This window comes from Nicotiana tabacum, chromosome 20, assembly GCF_000715075.1.
Source record: "Nicotiana tabacum cultivar K326 chromosome 20, ASM71507v2, whole genome shotgun sequence".
Taxonomy (NCBI): Eukaryota; Viridiplantae; Streptophyta; class Magnoliopsida; order Solanales; family Solanaceae; genus Nicotiana; species Nicotiana tabacum.
The window spans coordinates 105,531,818-105,552,710 of NC_134099.1; positions in this window are offsets into that span (position 1 = coordinate 105,531,818).

Below are 20,893 nucleotides of genomic sequence, written 5' to 3' on the forward strand. Positions count from 1 at the left end.
TACAGGTTAATAACAGATATTCTCCAAGAAGCTTGCAAATCATATTTTTGAATATCTTAGCTTGGCAAAGGCAAGGGAATTTGTGAGGTGAGTCTTATGTGCTATCACAAAAGGTCTCTGATCATTGCAGCCATGGCAGAGAGACTTTTTTCTAATAGATCAAATCTAAGCCTTTATTCTCTGTTAAGCTTAGTGCTACCATGGGTCTGTTTTTTTCGATCTTTAATTCTTTTTATGATCATGTTGTATAATGTTGATCTGACATGGGTCTAAACAGAGTGACATGATCTAAATAAAGCGACAAGATCGGTGAAGATTCATATTGTTGATTCTAGCTTATTTGGGACTGAGACGTCGTTGTTATGTTCTTTTTATATTCATGTTATTCTTATACTTTTGCATAATATCCAGCTTCAAAAGAATATTGTAATGTGCTTATATGCACATTTTCCTATAGTGTAATTATTAGGTACTGATAGAAGCAAGTTCAAAGGGAATGGAAGAATGTTGAGGATTTGTATGTTATCTTTAACCAGTTTGATATTGAAGCTAGATGGTGAATTTATCTACACAATTTTCCAAGCTTTTGTGCCTTATTTCAATCTTGAAAACCCCAAGTTTCAGAGGCAGTATAATGAAAATGAACAGTGAAAAATATTTGAGTTGATTCATGGCCTGGCTTGGTAGACAAGTCGGAAGATCTTTCTGGTTGCAGCCACAACAATGTTAATTCTGCTCTTTCCTCTAATTAAATAAGCGAAAATCCGAGCCATATCCTCAATTTGGTTTGTTTACATTTTCTTTTTTGACAAGTCTTTCTAGAAATAATTCTTGACTAGAAATATTTTTCATGGTTCTTGTTGGTCTATTATTAATGTAAACTAAGAGTCCACCAAACTGTATAGAGAACTCGGTTCTTTATCAGTTCTCACAGAACACAACAGTAAGTAAATAACACAATGATATTTACTTGAAAACCTCCCAGTTCACAGGATTAAAAACCACGACCTACATTTGTAAGGTTTCAACTTCACTAACTAAGTAACTTTAAATTATAACCTAGAAATTAAACTCTTAATCCCTTACCTACTTACAATAACTATATTGCAAGCCTTTTTGTAATAACTTTATGTCACGACCCTTGGTCGCCCTCCGTGAACCATCGTGACGGCACCTAGTCTCTACGACTAGGTAAGCCTATCAATGCGGAAAAATAAACTAAGTTGCGGAAGAAATAATTCAAAACCGAAGTAGTGAAATAAAATGGTAATTTAAAGTGCTGCTTGGCATACACAATAATAACTCTCGAAAGCTAAATACATTTTCCAAAACCCGTAATCTCATGATCACAAGTCTTTGAAAGCCTACAACGTCTAACTCCATAATATCTAACAAAGAAAGAAAAATACAGAAGGGCTAAATCTTAAAAGGGAGAGTAGAAAGGGACTCTTCGGTTTGCGGACGCGACAGATATACCTTGGAGTCTCTACAAATGCCTCGTCTCAAGCGTGATAAGTTTGCGTGGAGGTACCTGGATATGCACATGAAAAACATGCACAGAAAGGGAATGAATACACCACAGCGGTACTCAATAAGTGACAAGCCTAACCTCGGTCGGGTAGTGACGAGGAAGGTCAAGAACCTACTGAGATTAAATAAAATATACAGTGTGACAGTATAAGATAAAGCAGTATAGTGGAAAGATAACAATAAGAATTAATACAGGATAATAAAGATAACTACAACTGAAACAGAGACAGAAACAATCACAAGGAATACCACTTTTCACAAAGCAAAGGACCGGGGATCTCTTAGTATCCCGAGGATCTCTTAATACCCTCAATATGTTTCAGGGATCTCTTAATATCCCGAGGATCTCTCGGTATCCTCAATATATGCTAGAGATCTCTTGGTATCCTCAATATATGCTAGGGATCTCCTGGTATCCCAAGGATCTCTTGGTATCCTCAATATACGTGATAGGGATCTCTCGGTATCCCACACCTCAGCTCAAGTCATAAATACGTACAGGGGATCTCCCGGGATGCTGTCCCGTAGTCCCAAAGTAAAACTATACAGCAATAACACAAAGAATACTTAATTAAGCTCAATTTCGTACCAAGTAAAACAGGTAATTCTAACCTAACATGCTTCACATAATACAATTAAGGCAGTTAAGCAATAAAGTAATTAAGTCAAATAAACATGCTTTTCTAAGCTAACAGCAGACTAAAATTCCAAGTAGAGTAAGCAGGAAAGGAAAAACACAGTTAAAACTACTTTAGTGAAAAAAGGTTTTTCAACAATTAGCACAAGTGCGCACTCTTCACCTCACGTACAAGGCATTTCAATTACCACAATACCAAATCCTAAGGGGAATGTCCCCATACAACGTTAAGCAAGCCACTTACCTCGATCCAGCTCAAATCAATCCGAAACCACGATCTTGCCATGAGTACTCAATTCCAAAGGACCCAAATCTATTCAATTCAATTTCATAATGTAAATAACACTTCAAGTAACTGATTCTACAAAGAAATTCTAAGCTAATACACGAAATTAGGAAAAATGACCAAAACACCCCTCGGGCCAACGTCTCGAAATTGGGTAAAATTTATATTTTCAGAATCCTCATACTCTCACGAGTTCATACATACCAAAATTATCCATATCCAAGGTCAAATTCCCAATCAAAATTCGAATTCTAGGTCTAAGAACTTTCTTCCAACTTTTCCCCAATTTTCATCTCCAATCCGAAATTAAATGATAAAACTAACTATAGATTGATGGAATATAACTAGAAGGGGTTAAAGAATTGTTACCCAATGATTTCCTCTTCAATTTTTTCCCAAAATCGCCCTCTCCCGAGCTCCAGTTTGATTTTTCCAAGTTTTGAATCAAACCCTCAAAATTTCATATTTCTGCCCAGCGATTACCGCATCTGCGGTCAAGGGAGCGCACCTGTGGTCCCACACCTGCGGAAGAATCCATCGCAGGTGCAAAAAATCACTTATCGGGCTGGGTCCGCATCTGCTATCGTTTGGTCGTATCTACGACACCGCATTTGCGAAAACCCAACCGCACCTGCGAATCCTGGAGCTTTGGGCCAAACCCGCTTCTACGGACACATAGTCGCTTCTGCGGCGCCGCACCTGCGGTCCCACACATGCAGGTGCGGTTAAGACAGGCTCAGCAAATTCCAATTCTTCCTATGTCCAATTCCACTTCCATTAAGCACCTGAAACTCACCCGAGGCCCCCGGGACCTCAACCAAATATACCAACCAGTCCTATACCACCATCTAAACTTATACAAATCTTCCAAACACCTCAAACAACATCGAATCAACCAATTAACATCTGATTCAAGCCTAAGAACTTCAAAAACTCTCAAAATATGTTTTCGATCAAAAAGTCTATCAAACCTCATCCGAATGATCTGAAATTTTGCACACATGTCACATTCAACACTATGGAGCTACTCCAACTTTCGGAATTCCATTCCGACCCTTAGATCAAAATCTCACTATCGAACCGGAAACTTCAAAAATTTCAATTTTGGCATTTCCAGCCTAAATTAGCTACGGACCTCCAAAACACAATCCGAACATGCTCCCAAACCTGAAATCACCCAACGGAGCTAACGGAACCATCGAAATTCCATTTCGAGGCCGTCTTTATACTACTCCGACTAGGTCAAATTTCCCAAACTTAATCTCTCACTTAGGGACTAAGTGTCCCAAAACTCTCCGAAACTCAAAATCGAACCTCTCGGCAAATCAAAATAGCAAAAATAAATACGGAGAAAGTATTTAATAGGGGATCAGGGCGTAAATTCTTAAGATGATCGGCCGGGGCGTCACACTTTATTACAAAGCTAACAACTTGGCTAACTCTAGTCAGCAGAACCACACAGTTTATGGTTCACAAAGTGTCCTACGAGATGCTTCTAATTAAGCCCAGTAGGAGTTACAAGTGAATAACATAAACAAAGACGCAACAATCCTAAGGACACATGATGTAATCAATGCTGGGATCTGATCCTTCGATGTTTTGTTCTTCAATGCCTCTGGGAGAATGAATGCGGCTGCACACTTGAGAGTAAATGATATTTAGGTTTTGCAAGTGTGTGTAATCCCTTGCCTCGTGTTGATAATATATAAGTGAGGTTATAAAGGATGATGTAAGGGAGTGTCCGATACATAACATGCTTTAGTAGTGATATTGTACTATTGCATGTGCAGTGCAGCAACTTTAACAACTGTAAGATTTGACTTGTACGGTAATCAGAGGAACTGATATCTATCTGTTCCCTTAGTAGTTTCCTTTACTGATTTTATTAAAACTTATGCCAGACATTTGATTTGTTGTTCTGAACGCGGAGAGGCTAGTTGTATCAGGTTCTCATATAAAGTTTGTTAAATCATCAAAATAAAAGACACATAACTTATCCATTCCCCTTTTTTGATGATGACAAACGTATGATTGATATTCCCCCTGAGAACCAGATCTCCATATTATTCCCCTGCAGAATAGCCATATTTCCCCTGAGAACCTGTTTCTCCCCTTCAATTTTCTTCCCATTTTTGGCATTATAGAAAATAAGAGAAGTAAACGCAAAAAGAAGTCCAACAAAGTTAACTCATGTCACCTGTGTGCACACAACATAGCTAAAAACGAAAAACAAGAGTGTACTATGCATTTAAAAGAATTAAGATGCTCATTAATTTAAGGGAAAAGAACTTTTATGGAAGTACCATCATAACAAAAACATACACAAATTAAACATAACTAGATGTCACGACCCAATTCTCCATCCATAAGACATCGTGACGGCACGTAGTCGCTATGACTAGGTAAGCCTAGCAAATTGCAGTATAATTGAAATAAAAGTAGAATTTAACAACTAAACTTCACAAATAACTATATAACTGAAAGATGACGCTCGACACATACAAGTAAACCAACACTCGAGCATAAACAATTCCCAAAGCCCAATAGTCACAAGTCACAAGCTCTAAGAATTTGTCTAACTATTCTGTACATCAGTAACTAGAAGAAATGAAGGAGGAACAACACAAAAGGGATAGAGAGGGACTTCGAGGTCTGCAGACGCTGGCAAATATATCTTGAAGTCTCTGGAGCAGTAGCAAGTACACAAATAATAGTAGGGCTGGTAGGAGGTACCTGAGTCTGCACACAAAATATGTGCAGAAGAGTAGCAAGAGTATACCACAACGGTACCCAGCAAGTGCCAAGCCTAACCTTGGTAGAGTAGTTACGAGGTCAGGTCAGGGCCCTACTGGTATATAATAAGTAAGACAAAGATATAATAATTTTAAAATAATGAGAATCTAACAAGGAGAATTTTACAGCAAGTAACAACACGACACATAGAGATAAACAACAGCGGTGCTCCCGAGATACCGTCTTATAGTCCCAAAAGTAAATATGCAAGGAGATCTCCAGAGGTACCGCCTTGTAGTCCCAATAGTAAATGTGCAGGGGGATCTCCTGAGGTACCGTCTCGTAGTCACAAAAGTAAATGTCCAGGGGGATCTACCGAGGTACCGCCTCGTAGTCCCAAAAGTAAACACATAGCTCGAAACCGATGGAAACAACAATTAACAACAAGAGCTCTATAGTTAAGATTGATACAATTTAAGGAAAATAGGAAATTCAATGAAACATGTTGTACAGATTTCAAATAAGCATTTAAGACACGTTGACATGCGATGTTAGGCTAAACAGGATAACTACACATACTGGTATAACAAAATTAAGATGTAACACGTTACTACTTAGTAAAAATCGGATTTTACAATAATTAGCCTGTGTATTCACTCGTCACCTCGCGTACGTAGCGCTCACATATCATAGAAGTATCACAACAGTACCAAATGGCTCGATCCAAGCTCAATTGAACACACAAGGTTAGGCAAGCCACTTACCTCGAGCCAAGCTCAATCAATCGACAAGAACGCTTTTTCCTTGACTTTCCAACTCCGAATGGCTCAACTCTAGCCAAAAACAATTACATACTATAAATACAACTATAATAAACTAATCTAATTAATGAAATCAAGACTTAAACAAGAATTTCGGAAATTGCCCCAAAAGGTTGACCCGAGCCCACATCTTGATATCAGGTAAACGTTACAAAATACGACCACCCATTTAACCATGAGTTCACCCCTATCAAAATTACTCAAATCCGGTACAAAAATCTCAATCAAAATCCAAAAGTTTGGTTGAAGAACTTCTACCATTGTTTTTTCCAAATTTCTCAACTCAAATCTTAAATTAGAAGGTGAAATTAATGATAGATTAGTGGAATATAAAAAAAACAAGTGAAGAATTATGACCCAATTGATGCCTCTAAAAAATCCCTCAAAATCTCGTCCAAATACGAGCTCTCTATCTCAAGTTTTGATAAAAATGGCAAAACCCTCGATTTGAAATGTTTATATTTGCCCAGTGAATTCCTTTTTTGCAAACACGACCTCAATCTTGCATTCGCGTAGCACAAATAGCTATTGACCAAAAATCCTTCTACGCGAATGCGAGGACCCTCTCGCCAACATGATGCATGACTGACCCACATCTTCGTGAACATGATGCCTACTACGCGAACGTGTAGACTCAATGCTTAAAAGCTTCGCGAACATGGGAACCACATCGCGAACATGAAGCACAAAACCCAACTGGCCTCCCAGATACCTCATGCAAACGCGATACCTCTCTCGCGAACGCGATGAAGGAAACCAGCAACTAAAGCACCAGATTTTTCTGCAATTCTAACAAGTCCAAAACTAGTCCGTTAACCACCCGAGGCCCCCGGGACCTCAATCAAACATACCGACAAGTCTTAAAACATCATATGAACTTAGTCAAACTGTTACACCCCATATTTTTGTACATGAAAGTACTCCATAAATAAGTTAATGAGAGCCCGGAAGTGAGGTGTCACGTCCCGCAGTACTACATTACGACGATATTGCACCCTGTAGTGTTGTACGTTAAATTGTCGTAAGGTAATTGACATTAGTCCAAGGAAAAGATTATTTGGGGATTATAAGGATTATGCTATTTCACAAGTGATTAGTAAATTCATGAAGGTGAAAGGGGTAGTGAGTCTAAGAAAACAAATTTTGTCAAAGTTTGGCATTTTGGGATAAAATACGGCCCGAGCTAAAATACCCGACATTTATGGACTAGTGCCATACAAGGTACCACATAGCCATGATAGTAAGGTGTACAAGGTATGTTAAAAGAGTGTAGTATTTAATTAAGTTGAGATAATTTTTGAAATTATGCGGGTAATAGATTATTTACCGGGGAACGAAACATTACCCGGTTAACTAATAAATGGATAAAGACCAAAACTTTCCCCCGTACCCCACGTGGCAGCAAGCCACTTTCCAAAGGATGACTCTTAGTCACCTTTAATTAGGTGGCAACATATCAAAATAGCATGGAAATTGTGGACGTTCAGTAGTCTAAATTGTGGAACTCTTAGACTACTATACAATCAGTACTACCTAATATACAATCAATAGTCTAAAGTGTGGCCTTCCATTCATAGCATAGTAAATTTGGACGTTCAAGGGAGGATGGATTTCTTTTGAACTCTTTTAATGCCATTTCAAGAAAATACTTCACTCATTTATGGTAATCTTCATCTTCATTCTTCAAACTTTCAGTAGATTTTGCCATTTTTTCCTACAAAACAGTAGCAACGAGAATTATTAGAAGATTAACAACGTAAAATTTTTGCGGTTCTAGAAGAGTACAGTGTAATATTCGCCAAAAATATTATACGGAGTTTTCCTACTCCAGGTATGTTAAGGCTATCCCTTCTTTCTTTTGACATGATCCATATGATACGAGCGAAACGTGCAAATGCACAAATTCCATGAATGACTCTATTCATAGAAGTATTAGAAATATCTATGTTCTTGAATTTCCATGTGTCATAATATTTTATCATCTGTTCATGGGTCTCAGAAAAATACGAAAGTTGAAAAGAGGTTACTTTATGATATTACTCAAACGCAAAGTGATCATATGACAATTCTGAAAGATTTCATTAACGTACGTTTCATGCATGGCATTCATGTGCATTGACCTATGACCAGATGGCGTTATATACGCGTATATATGTATGTATATGTATATGAGATATGGGAAAAGGTTACGGCGTTATATATGCACCACCATCGATCAGCTGGTATATGATGATGATATTGCCCACAGTGGCTGAAATATGATGTCAAACGGCATTATATATGCGTATATATGTATGTATATATATGTATATGGGATATGGGAAAGGTTATGGCGTTATATACGCACCACCACCTGATCAGCTGGTATACGATGATGATTTTGCCCACAGTGGCCGATATGATATGATGGGATGCCCTCAGAGGCTGATGATGTTATGAAACATGTACCTATGCATGACATGACATTCATACGCATATGCATGATGCTAAAAGTAATTTATGATTTACAAAGTTATTCAGACTTACAGGTTGAGTCATGTACTCTATATGTCTTCTATGTCTCTTATATATTTATTTATGTGCCTTACATACTCAATACATCATTTGTACTGACGTCCCTTTTTGCCTGGGGACGCTGCGTTTCATGCCCGCAGGTCCAGATAGACGGGTCGAGAGCCCTCCAAGTAGGCTATCAGCTCAACGAAAGATGTTGGTGCGCTCCATTTGCTTCGGAGTTGCGTGTTTGGTTAGTATGATTTAGACGTGTATTGTTTGGTATGGCGGGACTCTATCCCGACCTTTATGACATTCATGTAGTCTTAGAGGATTGTAGACATATGTCTTGTATGTGAAAGATTGTACGGCCTTGTCGGCCTATGTTTTGAGTTTATAAAGGATTATGTTGGCCTATTAGACCAGTATGTCACGTGTATATGATGATGTAATAAGAAAGATACGTTGCGTTGGTACTCGGTTGAGTAAATTATCAGGTGACCATCACGGCCCATCGGTTTGGGTCGTGACAAAAGTGGTATCAGAGCAGTTTTATCGTAGGGATGTCTACAAGCCGTGTCTAGTAGAGTCTTGTTTATGGGTGTGTCGTGCACCACACTTATAAGCAGGAGGCTACAGGGAATTTAGGATTGTCACTCTTTCTTCTTACTCTAGATCTTGTGGTAGAGCTCACTTATAACAATTCAAATTCTAAAATTCTATTTTATTCATAATAAGACGATACCTACCTCCAGAAAGAAGGCTAGAAAGAGAGATAGTTGTGTAAGAGTTGAGTCAGAGGAATTGGAATTTTGTAAAATGCTTACGATAAGTAAATGTGAGGTCTTTAGCAGATCATAGGTATATTGAAAGGTGTAAGCTTCCTGATAAGAAGCCATAAAGCAAGAATGCCTATCCATCTTTATGGTGAAAGACAACGAGAGATTAAGAAGATAAATACAAGTTTCAACAAGTAAAAGAAGCAAGATGAAGAAGGGTACAAGGCACCCAGTTAATGAAGGTTAACAACATTTATAATGAGGCAGAGGAACATAAGATTTTCAAATTATATTCAATAGTAACAGAGGTATATATAATTGGTCCCACCCATTCCAGATATGCCCTATGAGGATTAATAGAAGTAGTATAAGAAGATGTGATGGATGAATTGTTTGCGTTGGTTGACATTCCCGAAGGATATTGCAAATATGCTAATAGATCTCTTTATGAGACACCAGATGGTGCACTCTGAAATAGTGCAGCCAGATATGAGTACTTCAAAGACATGCATTATAAGACTTGAAGGGATAAATATTACCTTACTGTGGCTCGCATCTCTAGTAAAGCGAGAAAGTTAAGCAACTTGAAGAGCCATTGGATAGAACAAAGGGAAGCTAAGAGCAAAAGAATGTCTTGTTCAAGTTTTCAGAATAAAGTGATAGGCATAAATGTTAGCGGGAGATAAGAAAAGAGTTAATGAAGCATTATGAGTAAGATGTGATACATGGATGATGACGGTAGATCAAAAGATGACAGTATTACAAAATCTATAGTCAAGTGAAGGATGAAACGAGAAGTGACAGGCCTTAGGACAAAAAAATAGGCCATACAATCATGTCCTCATTTGAGAAATAAGTTCGCAACTCTAGCGTGGTTACCAAGAGGAAAAGTTAGACCCTAGAGTAATAGAACCAGTATGGATTGGTGAACAAGATAAACTAAGCATGAATTAGGGACTGAGTGACTGATCATAGTCGCCATCATAAGAATTTCAAATTTTGTTCCGCCTATAATAGAATGGATGACAAAAGAAAATTCATGAGAGATTCAGAGAATGGTCATTCAGAAAGATGCTTCCCTAAAGCAATCAAGGGGAGCAAAGTTAAGCTTAAGGGAATGTATGTGACAGTTACAGTAAGTGTCACCATTGTGAGCATGGAATTTTGTTATCCTTGGTATATAAGGATTACCGTAAGGCGAGTAAGGGTCATCGATGATGTGGAAGGATGCCAAAGATGAAGAGTTAAAATATCTATAGGTAGATCCTTGTGGATTCAACTCTTAGTACCCCCCTAAAGGGGGGAATATGGAGTAATATGACATTGAGTCAGAATTAAGTGGTTCTAGTGACTATGGAATGGTAAAGGAAGAATGCGATAAATGAAAGAGTAATGAGATGGCACTTATCCAAATCTTATAGATACGCTATGATTCAAGAATATTATGTAAGCACGACGTCAAGGAGAGGGAGTAAAGGTTCCTGCCCGAGCTGTTATTAATAAATAAGGAGCCAGTGCGAAACGTAAGTTAAGACAAAGTAAATAACCCAAGAAAGATTACGAGGAATATTGATGTAAGAATGGGCCAACGAGTAGTTAGTAATTGGTCAGGAAGATCCCAGTTATGGCTAAGTAGGAGGTTACAGACGAGTCATTAGATTGTGTAAGATAAACATAGTAAAACCCAACATGGAGAATTCAGCCTCGGAGAATATCATTATAATACTTGAGAAATATTCAAACAAGAGCCAGGATAGTTAAAGGTACCGATGAGTGTTACGGGGATAAGAGAAAGTGTCACTAGGAAGGTAGTTAAAATATCAGTTCAGAAGCAACCATACAAGCACAAGGGCATGGAAGTAAGCAACTACAGATGATTATAGGCAAGTAAGGACATAAAAAAGGTCCGTAATAAGCTCACAGCTTACGAGAGTCAAGGGTTCTCCATAAGTACTACAACAAAAGACTATCTGAGGAGATAAGAAAGAAGGCTTCAACCTAAGCATAACAACCTAAAGAGGAAATGGTCGTGTAACAACAATCTCACAACAACATTGTAAGCATTCCAAAGGAAAGTGGTACCTACCATGGCTAATGAACGGAAAGTAAGAGTTAAAAGTAATATTCGAGATCATATGAGTTGTATAAAAACTCTGGCAAGTGTGGGAACTAAGATAAGCTAAGTATGGACGCAACAAGGGGGCAGAAAGGCCATAAAAAGTAATAGCTTACGTTGAAAGAAAGCTAAGATGGAACAAAAGAATTATTTGATCAATGATCCAGAGTTAGTACGTTATGGATACACTCAAGATTTTGGAGCATTATCCAGGCAACATATTTGTTGACAATCATACAACCATAGAAGACTTAAGTATAAGTTAAAAGAAAGAATTAAGCCCAGGGCATAAACAAAGGATTGAATTGTTAGAAGATTGTATCATGGATATTCCATAACGCCTATGAAAGGCTAAGGCACATATCGAAAGATAGCTTAAGCCTACGTAAAGGCAGATCAGAAGGAAGAGAAAACTAAAGAATTACATCACCTAAGTAAATCAGGAGTCTGATTATTGGACCTAGAAAAATTATAGAAGTTGTGCTGGAAAACATGACAGAATCACTCTTAATATCAGATGTTCAAGGGAAATAACACAACAACCATAATCTATAATGGCTCTACAAGGAAGCCAGTTAGAAGAAGTACCAGCCTCATAAGAAGTCAGTAGAAAGCTCCTACCGGATTGCGTATGTACCAGAGGTGTGAGTATTATAATAGAGCTTCAAGTTATGGACGTGAATTACACCTAGGTGGAAGGGAGGTTATGAAAAAGATAAAAGATATGATATGAGATTTTAAGTAAGTAAGGTAAAAGTGAACAACGTACGAGCTACTCAAATGAAGAAAGTTGTAAATAGTCCATACTTTGGATAGAAGGTTATAAGCACGGGGATCCAATAACTGGGAATTATAGCGGCATTGTCGACGCCCCCTTTTACTCTAACTGCGGGGTCAGAAATCGGGTATACGACATTGGGAAGGACAACTTTATTCCCTTTCGAGAATTGGGTTTCGGAATTTGAAGAGTCGCCACCTAATGATTATAGTGCATTCGGACACTTTTTTTTCAGAAGAGTTTGAATTGGAAAACAAGAGTTCGGGTAAGGACTAGAAATTATCTCGAGGGGAAGGTGTTAGGCACCCCTCAAGATCCACTGGTGTGGTTCCCGGCCATGTTACAATTGTGACTTTACAAGTAAACAATCAAGACTCAAATAAGGATTCGCATATAACATTGCAGTCAGGTTGAAAACTTTCGAAGGTAAGTAGAGAGGGCAGAAATTTATGAAAAAAAGATTTGAATAGTTTTACAAGAAGAGATGAAAGCAAATAAAGGGAGGGGGTCCTAAGTTTATAATTAATACGGATCAGTTCAATGCAATACCCAGCAATCACTCCTCAGAAGAGGGGTCGCACGTTATATTAGCGCATCGGTCATCATATCCATATATATCCTTCCCACACCATTAAGGTGTTAAAGCACGAAATGGTATCGTTACTTATTGCATGCCATTACCCGTCCCAATCCTATCAGTCCCAGAGGCATATGTGACTACTAATCCTAAAGGGGAGGGAGTTGGGGCTTTTGCGGAGTTTTCAAAAGGATAAAAATCTAGGCGACAAGCAATAACAGATAGCAGTTAAAAGGGAAACAAATACCAGTTAAGGCTCAAGTCGGCCTCCTTATTCAAAGCAGCAGATTATTTAGCATGACTTACAAATACTGGTTTGGTCTGTATTAAACTTAACGTAGGAAGGGTGGCTAATTTATCACATGTTTTCAAATAAGAAGTCCAAATTAGGCCTGCCCGCTGGTTGTAATTATCAAAACTAATGCAATTATAAAATTTTACCCTAAGACTTGCCTAGGCGTTAAACAGAACCTATAGGCATGATATCTATAAGTTTTGGAAATAAAGAAGTATACTGATTGCAGAAAGGAATTGTCAGTTACAAAAACATAAGTTCTGCAAGTGTTTACGCATTATTGCTACTAATTTTAGATGAATTGGCGATTCAAGTTAGTTAATAGCTCCTATAGGCATGCTTTCTAAGTGTCACTGATTTTAAACACTATTTTAAACACTGTTATTATTATACTGAAATCCTATAGGCAGGTCATCTATATGCGATTGGTTAGTTGTTTAAATCCTATAACAAGTTTGCCTAATGACGGATGCACATGCAAATTTGCAGAAAATCCTATAGACATGGCATCTATATGAAAGTGCAGAAAATCCTATAGGCATAGTATGAAAATGCAGAGTTTCAGTGATTTGTAAAACGCAGAACATTTAGAGACAGTAATTCCTACAAGCATGATCTCTAGATGGGATACAGAATTTCGGAAATGATAACCCCTATAGGCATGATATCTAACCCTTGCATGCATAGTTCCCTGCCCTTTTCCACTAGCCAACCCCAAATGTTTATTACAAGATTATTACAGACCAGAATTAATCAAAAAATAAAATACATCCGAAATCAGAATTCCAACCAAGGAGGGCCTAATTCAGACTCCCAGTCTGACATATGTAGTAAACCATTTTTCAAGGATCCAGGTTCTGAAGCCTTCTCTTATTTGGGATGTGTCAAAGTTTCAAGGAGCTTCAAGAGCTCCAGGCAGTGTTTACACCCCAAACACCATTCCAGAGTTATATTAAATTGCAGTGCGGAAAAGCTAGCCCTCAGGCATCCAAGTTCAGAGGGAGCTCTAGGGTGCCAAAGCATGGCTTACTAGAGAGGGGCAGAACTTAGAACTAGGAATAAGTGCAAAGTGAAAGAGGGATTGGGGAGCCATAGCAAATGGTGGACATACCCAGCCATAGGTGTTCACTGGCACACCCTTGACCATTTGTTTGGTCCAAACAAGTTAAGAGCAGACCTTAGAGGTCAGACCTGAGTCTAGATGGTGATTAGGACACCACCAAACCCAAATCAGGCTCAGCATATAAAGGGGAAAAGGGAAGTGGGAATTGATTCGAGTAAAGGGTTCAAAAGAACCTTGTTCAAAGTCGTGGGCATCAATAACAGAGTGTTGTCATGGCTAGAACTATACTCTCATACAAAGGGGTAAAGGGAAGGGGTTCACATGAGAAGAGCACATACAGAGTTGCAGAAACATAAGGAAAGAAAGCATAACAGAATAAGATGTAAACACATGGTGAAAGAGAGAGCATGACAGGCTAGGAAATAAACATCTAGTTAAGGGGGCATTATTTAACTAAGAATGACAGATCAGTTGCAAGTACCAGAATAGCAGAACAACAAAAGCAAGTAAACAGCCAGAAGTCAGCAGGAGCAAAATTGAGTCTTCAGCAAATACTTGAGAGTTCAAAGAGAACTCAAGAATGTTTCAGAAAGTAGAAAGAGAAGAGCAGCAAAGTGCTCAATACTAGAAGTTGAGAAAGTAGTAGTAGAGAAAGTATTGAAAAGTTCGAAGTCTTTCTGTGTATGTCCGTATTAAGTGCAAAAGGGGTAGCCCCTTTTATAGTGCAGAAGACAAGTGAGAAGAAGTTAAGAAAATAATTTTGAAAGTCAATCACACAGATTTTCCTTCAGCCAAGGGATTGATTTCAAACGAGCATGACAAATAAGGAAAGGATTTGATTTTAAAAACTTTTCTAAGGCAGTACAATAAGGGTAAATACACAGAAACTTATTTAAGGAAAGAGTCTAGTAGTACACGGTTTGGGCAAATAAGGAAATGCAATCAATCAACAACCAGTAAAAATCAAGGTTTGAGCCTTGGCACGAATGGATCCAATCCAGAAAAGGTGAAGAGAAACTTATTTCAAAGAAAATCAGTAACACTCAATCAATCCTCATAAAAAAGAATTCAGAATCAATCACAAGTTGGCAAAAGACCTTTTGAAAGAAGAGTTTATCATATATAAAGCAAACACTTCAAACAGAAGAGTCTAACATCGAAGTATTTAGAATCATAAACAAAAGAATACAAGTTCAACCAGAGACTCATAGTGAGTCTGAAGGTACAGGGTCCCAAAGTGGAACCCTAATTCGATTTTCCAAGAAAAAACCCCCAAATTCTAGGGTTTCCCCATCGAATAAAACACAGAAATGAGAAGGCAAGTGAACAGACTCAAGGAGTCTTATGAGAATCAGACAAATACAATAGAAGGCTTGAAACAATCAAAGAAAGAAAACCATTTTAAGGCATGAAGAACATGTTCAGACAACTTCGGAACTTAAGAAAGGATGGGGGTTTAAACAGAACAGACGAAACATGCTTAACAAGAACACGAACATAGTTCAGAAAAGCAAAACATCGAGAAACACAGTAGTAAAGAGTGAGAAAAAACAGACTAATCATGTGAGCATACGTATAAAAGTATGAAGACAATACATGCGTAAATCGAGGAGGAGAACATACGAGCATACTGCAGACAAACAGCTGAAAGAAAAGAACAACAAAAATCGAAAGATTTTCAGAAACCCTAATTTGAAAAACCAACGATTTTGAAAAGGAATTTTTGGGAAAACACTCAAAACGTCAAATATAGCATAGATCTATCACATATCTGAAAGAATAAAACGAAAAGCAACCTCGAATAGGTTAGGGTTTCTGAGAACCCTAAAGGACGAGAAGGCTTGGAAGTCACGAGAGCGGATCTGAGCTGATAAGGTCGAATCCAAGCTTAAGAGGCTAAAGTACGCCGGAGCAAGGCCGGAAACGGCCAAAGAATCTCGAATCGGCCAAGGTCTAGATGAAGACCTTCGAGGTCTAGCCTCAAATCTTCAGCGAGCAGGCGTATAGGAGCAGAATATGGTGAGTAGAGATCGTCCATGGCTAGATTAACCATGGATTCCGGTGGATTTTGGGTCGGAGAGGGGGTAGGCGGCTTCTAGGGTTTCAGGGGTTGAGAGAGTTCAAGAGAGATGAGGGAACCAAAGGCGGCGGGTTTGGAGAGAATGGGGATAGGGATAAGGTCGTTGGAATTAATTAAGGTAAGGGGGAATCTGGGCCGTTGATCAAAATGATCAACGACTCAGATTAAAAGGAACACGGGCCGGTTCGGTTAATTGGGCGTTGGGTCGAGTTAATTGGGTAACTGGGTTGGGGATTTTGGTCCAATTGGGGGTTAATATTGGGGTTAATTTAGGCTAAGACTGAAAGGTAAATGGGGCTACATATTAAATAGCCAGTTTTTTCCTTTTTATTTTATAAAAATAGTAAAAAATGATTTTGAAACTAAATTAAAAGTACTGAATCAGTAAATAGTATATAAATATTAATTTAAAATACTGGGATCAATTTTTATAATTATAAAATGTGATAAAATCTTAAAGAGGCTAGTATTGCAATTATATACAATTTAGTTTTAAAAACACCAAACGAATTTGTAAAAATATGCAAAAATCATGTTAGCTATATTTTGATGTAAATATGAGAATGAAATAAATTATCCTCCAAAATGGCAAGCTTTGGGGAATAATTATGGGATTTAATGGTGTAAAAATAGGCCATAAATTGGTTTAAAAATTATTAAAAATGCCAAAACCCTTTAGGGTGCTTATATATGCACATATATGTCATTTAATAATATATAGAGAAAAATTGGGTATCAACAACTGCCCCTCTTTACCCAAGGAAGATGAAAGAGTTGTCGGGTAAAGACAAGATGGTCAATTTTGACCGGATCGGTGATTGAAAAGAGTTTTGGCCGAGCCATGGCTTCTGAGCTGCCTACATATCCCTAGTTTTACAGGAATTAGGGCATGTGCAGTTTAGGAACCATTGACGGAGTGTGTCGATGGAGATTCGAAAAGACAGATGAAGTCATTAGATTTAAAAAGGTGTTTGGAGTCGAATAGGCTGTGGAGGACCGGAGCGGGATCGCTCCTGCTGAGACGGCCGTTTGCTAGCCAGTGTACCTGCAAATGAGCAAAGCGGCGTATATTGTGCATAATTAAAGCATGATGCAAGTTCCCGTTGGACCATGAATGTTGTCTTCTGACGGTTAGGATGACGTCCTCGGACTATGATGTCCTGGGCCATGAAGAGCATAAAAGTAAAGATTTGCGGGCCATGAAATGGTGTTCTCAGGCTATGCCGATGGTGCCTCTAAACTATGACGCCTTTGAATAAGTTGGCGATCTTTCAGCCCATGAGAAGGTGGTAATCTTTCAACCAAATGAATGCAAAGGGTGGCGATCTTTCAGCCAAAGCGAGAATTTAAATGCAGGTGGCGATATTTCAGTCGTTCGAAAAATAAAGTGGCGATGTTTCAGCCATGCAAGATGGAGACAATGCTTAGTCTCGTAAGGCAGATGAGTAGCCTTATGCAGAATGGAGGTAGAGCTTAACCTCGAAAGGCAGATAAGTAGCCTTATGCAAAAATGCAGATGGAGACATAGCTTAGTCTCGAGAGGCAGATAAGTAGCCTTATGCTCGATGGAGGTAGAGCTTAACCTCGAAAGGCAGATAAATAGCCTTATGCAAAATGCAGATGGAGACAGAGCTTAGTCTCGAAAGGCAGATAAGTAGCCTTATGCAGAATGGAGGTAGAGCTTAACCTCGGAAGGCACATAGATAGCCTTATGCAAAATGCAGATGGAGACAGAGCTTAGTCTCGAAAGGCAGATAAGTAGCCTTATGCAGATGGAGTAGAGCTTAACCTCGGAAGGCAGATAGATAGCCTTATGCAAAATGCCAATGGAGACAGAGCTTCGTCTCGAAAGGCGGAAAGGTAGCCTTATGCGATGCAGATGGAGGTAGAGCTTAACCTCGGAAGGTAGAAAGTTAGCCTTATGCAATACAGATGGAGGTAGAGCTTAACCTCGGAAGGCAGAAAGGTAGCCTTATGCAATGCAGGGAAATGCGGATGGAGACAATGCTTAGTCTCGAAAGGCAGAAAGGTAGCCTTATGCGATGCAGATGGAGGTAGAGCTTAACCTCGGATGGCATAAAGGTAGCCTTATGCAATGCAGAGAAATGCGGATGGAGACAATGCTTAGTCTCGAAAGGCAGATAAGTAGCCTTATGCAGGATGGAGGTAGAGCTTAACCTCGGAAGGCACATAGATAGCCTTATGCAAAATGCAGATGGAGACAGAGCTTAGTCTCGAAAGGCAGAAAGGTAACCTTGTACAATGCAGGAATGTAAAAGGATGATTAGTAGTAAGATCTCTTAGCTGATAGCCGATTACGACAATATGACTGCTGGGGAGATTGTGTATGGATAGAAATTGCGGGCAAGTGATGATTCTGAGAAGTTGCATTCTTGGGAAAGTATGCGTTTATAAATATACCTGACGATATTGTGAGTCGAGTGCCTGCATCCAAAAAAAAATCGTGAGTTCTGTAAGGGGAAAGGTTAGTTCGTCTTCCCCGGGCCTTTGACGGTGTGTGTTATTGGGGTAGCGTCACTAAATAATAGCAATTCGGATAATATTTATGCATGCTCTAGTAAATATATAATCAAAAATAGATTTCTTTAGATGAACCAATGACTGCGACGTGGTTCAAAACATTGCAACCTCTTTTTTCCGGAATTTTGAGGTTCCTCCTCAAAATTCTACCCCAGTTTACTGGGCTGGCGCTTCTGGCGATGCATGAACTAAAATTAACTTCGGAATTTTGAGGGTTCTCCTCAAAATTCTGCCCGGGGAAAATGGAATTTTATTAAATTATGACTGAACCCATAGGGCTGCCTACGTATCCCCTCTTAAACGGGAATCAATTCAGGCGTAGTTCAAATTACATCATTAAGGAAATCATAAGTGGTTACACATAATATCATTTCACTGTATCTGAATTGATTGGCTTCGTCCAGACTTCTCCATCTATCTTCGCAAGAATAAGGGCTCCTCCAGTTAGAACCCGGTGAACCATGTACGGACCCTGCCAATTAGGAGAGAACTTCCCCTTGGCTTCATCTTGATGTGGGAAGATTTTCTTCAACACCAGTTGCCCCGGTGTAAACTTCCTTGGCTTAACCCTTTTGTTGAAGGCTTTGGACATTCTGTTATGATACAACTGACCGTGGCAAACCGCATTCATCCTTTTTCCATCTATAAGGGCTAATTGCTCGTAGCGACCTTTTACCCATTCTGCATCATCCAATTCTACTTCTTGTATGATCCTTAAGGAGGGGATTTCTACCTCGGCGGGAATGACCGCCTCTGTATCATAAACCAGCATGTAGGGAGTTGCTCCGGTCGATGTACGGACTGTAGTGCGGTATCCCAATAAGGCGAATGATAACTTCTATTCCATTGTTTGTGCCTTTCGACCATCTTCCTTAGTATCTTCTTGATATTCTTGTTGGCTGCTTCCACAACTCCATTCATCTGCGGCCTGTAGGCTGTAGAGTTCTTGTGTTTGATCTTGAAAGTTTCACACATTGCTTTCATCAAGTCGCTGTTGAGATTGGAACCATTATCGGTGATGATTGATTCCGGAACCCCGAACCGACAAACAATGCGGTCGTGGACGAAACCCGCCACAACCTTCTTAGTGACCGCCTTGTATGATGCTGCTTCGACCCATTTGGTAAAATAATCGATTGCCACTAAGATGAACCTGTGCCCATTTGATGCGACGGGCTCGATAGGTCCGATAACATCCATTCCCCAAGCGACGAATGACCATGGTGAGCTTGTCACAATAAGCTCATTTGGAGGCGCCTTTATCATATCTGCATGTATCTGACAGCGATGGCATTTGCAAACATACTGGATACAATCTGTTTCCATAGTCATCCAAAAATACCCTGCTCGGAGTATTTTTTTGCTAAGACAAAACCATTCATGTGCGGCCCGCAGGTCCCTACATGCACCTCGTCCAATAGCCTGGATGCTTCTTTTGCTTCAACACACCTTAGTAGACCCAAATCGGGAGTCCTCCTGTACAGGATTCCTCCACTGTGAAAAAAGTTGCTGGATAGCCTACGAAGTGTACGCTTCTGAGTAGCGTTGGCAAGTCCTGGATATTACCCTTTTGTCAAGTACTCCTTGATGTCATGGAACCATGGTTTTCCATCTGCTTCTTCCTCAACGTGGGCACAATAAGCTGGCTGATCATGAATCTTTACTGGGATAGGATCAATGAAATTTGTATCTGGATGCTGGATCATGGACGATAAAGTAGCTAATGCATCAGCAAACTCGTTCTGGACTCTGGGGACGTGCTGAAATTCTGTCTTTGTGAACCTTTTCCTCAACCCCTATATATGATGCAAGTAGGGAAGTATCTTAGAGTTCTTGGTTGCCCACTCTCCTCGAACCTGATGTATGAGCAAGTCTGAATCCCCAATCACTAGCAACTCCTGAAGGTTCATGTCAATAGCCATTTCGAGCCCCAAGATGCATGCTTCATATTCGGCCACATTATTGGTGCAAGGGAACCTGAGCTTGGCAGATACCGGGTAGTGCTGGCCGGTTTCTGATACTAAGACTGCTCCTATTCCAACTCCTTTGAAATTTTCAGTTTCGTCAAAAAACAACCTCCAACCATCATAGGATTCTACAATATCTTCTCCTATGAAAGATACCTCTTCATCGGGAAAATACATTTTTAGGGGCTCGTATTCTC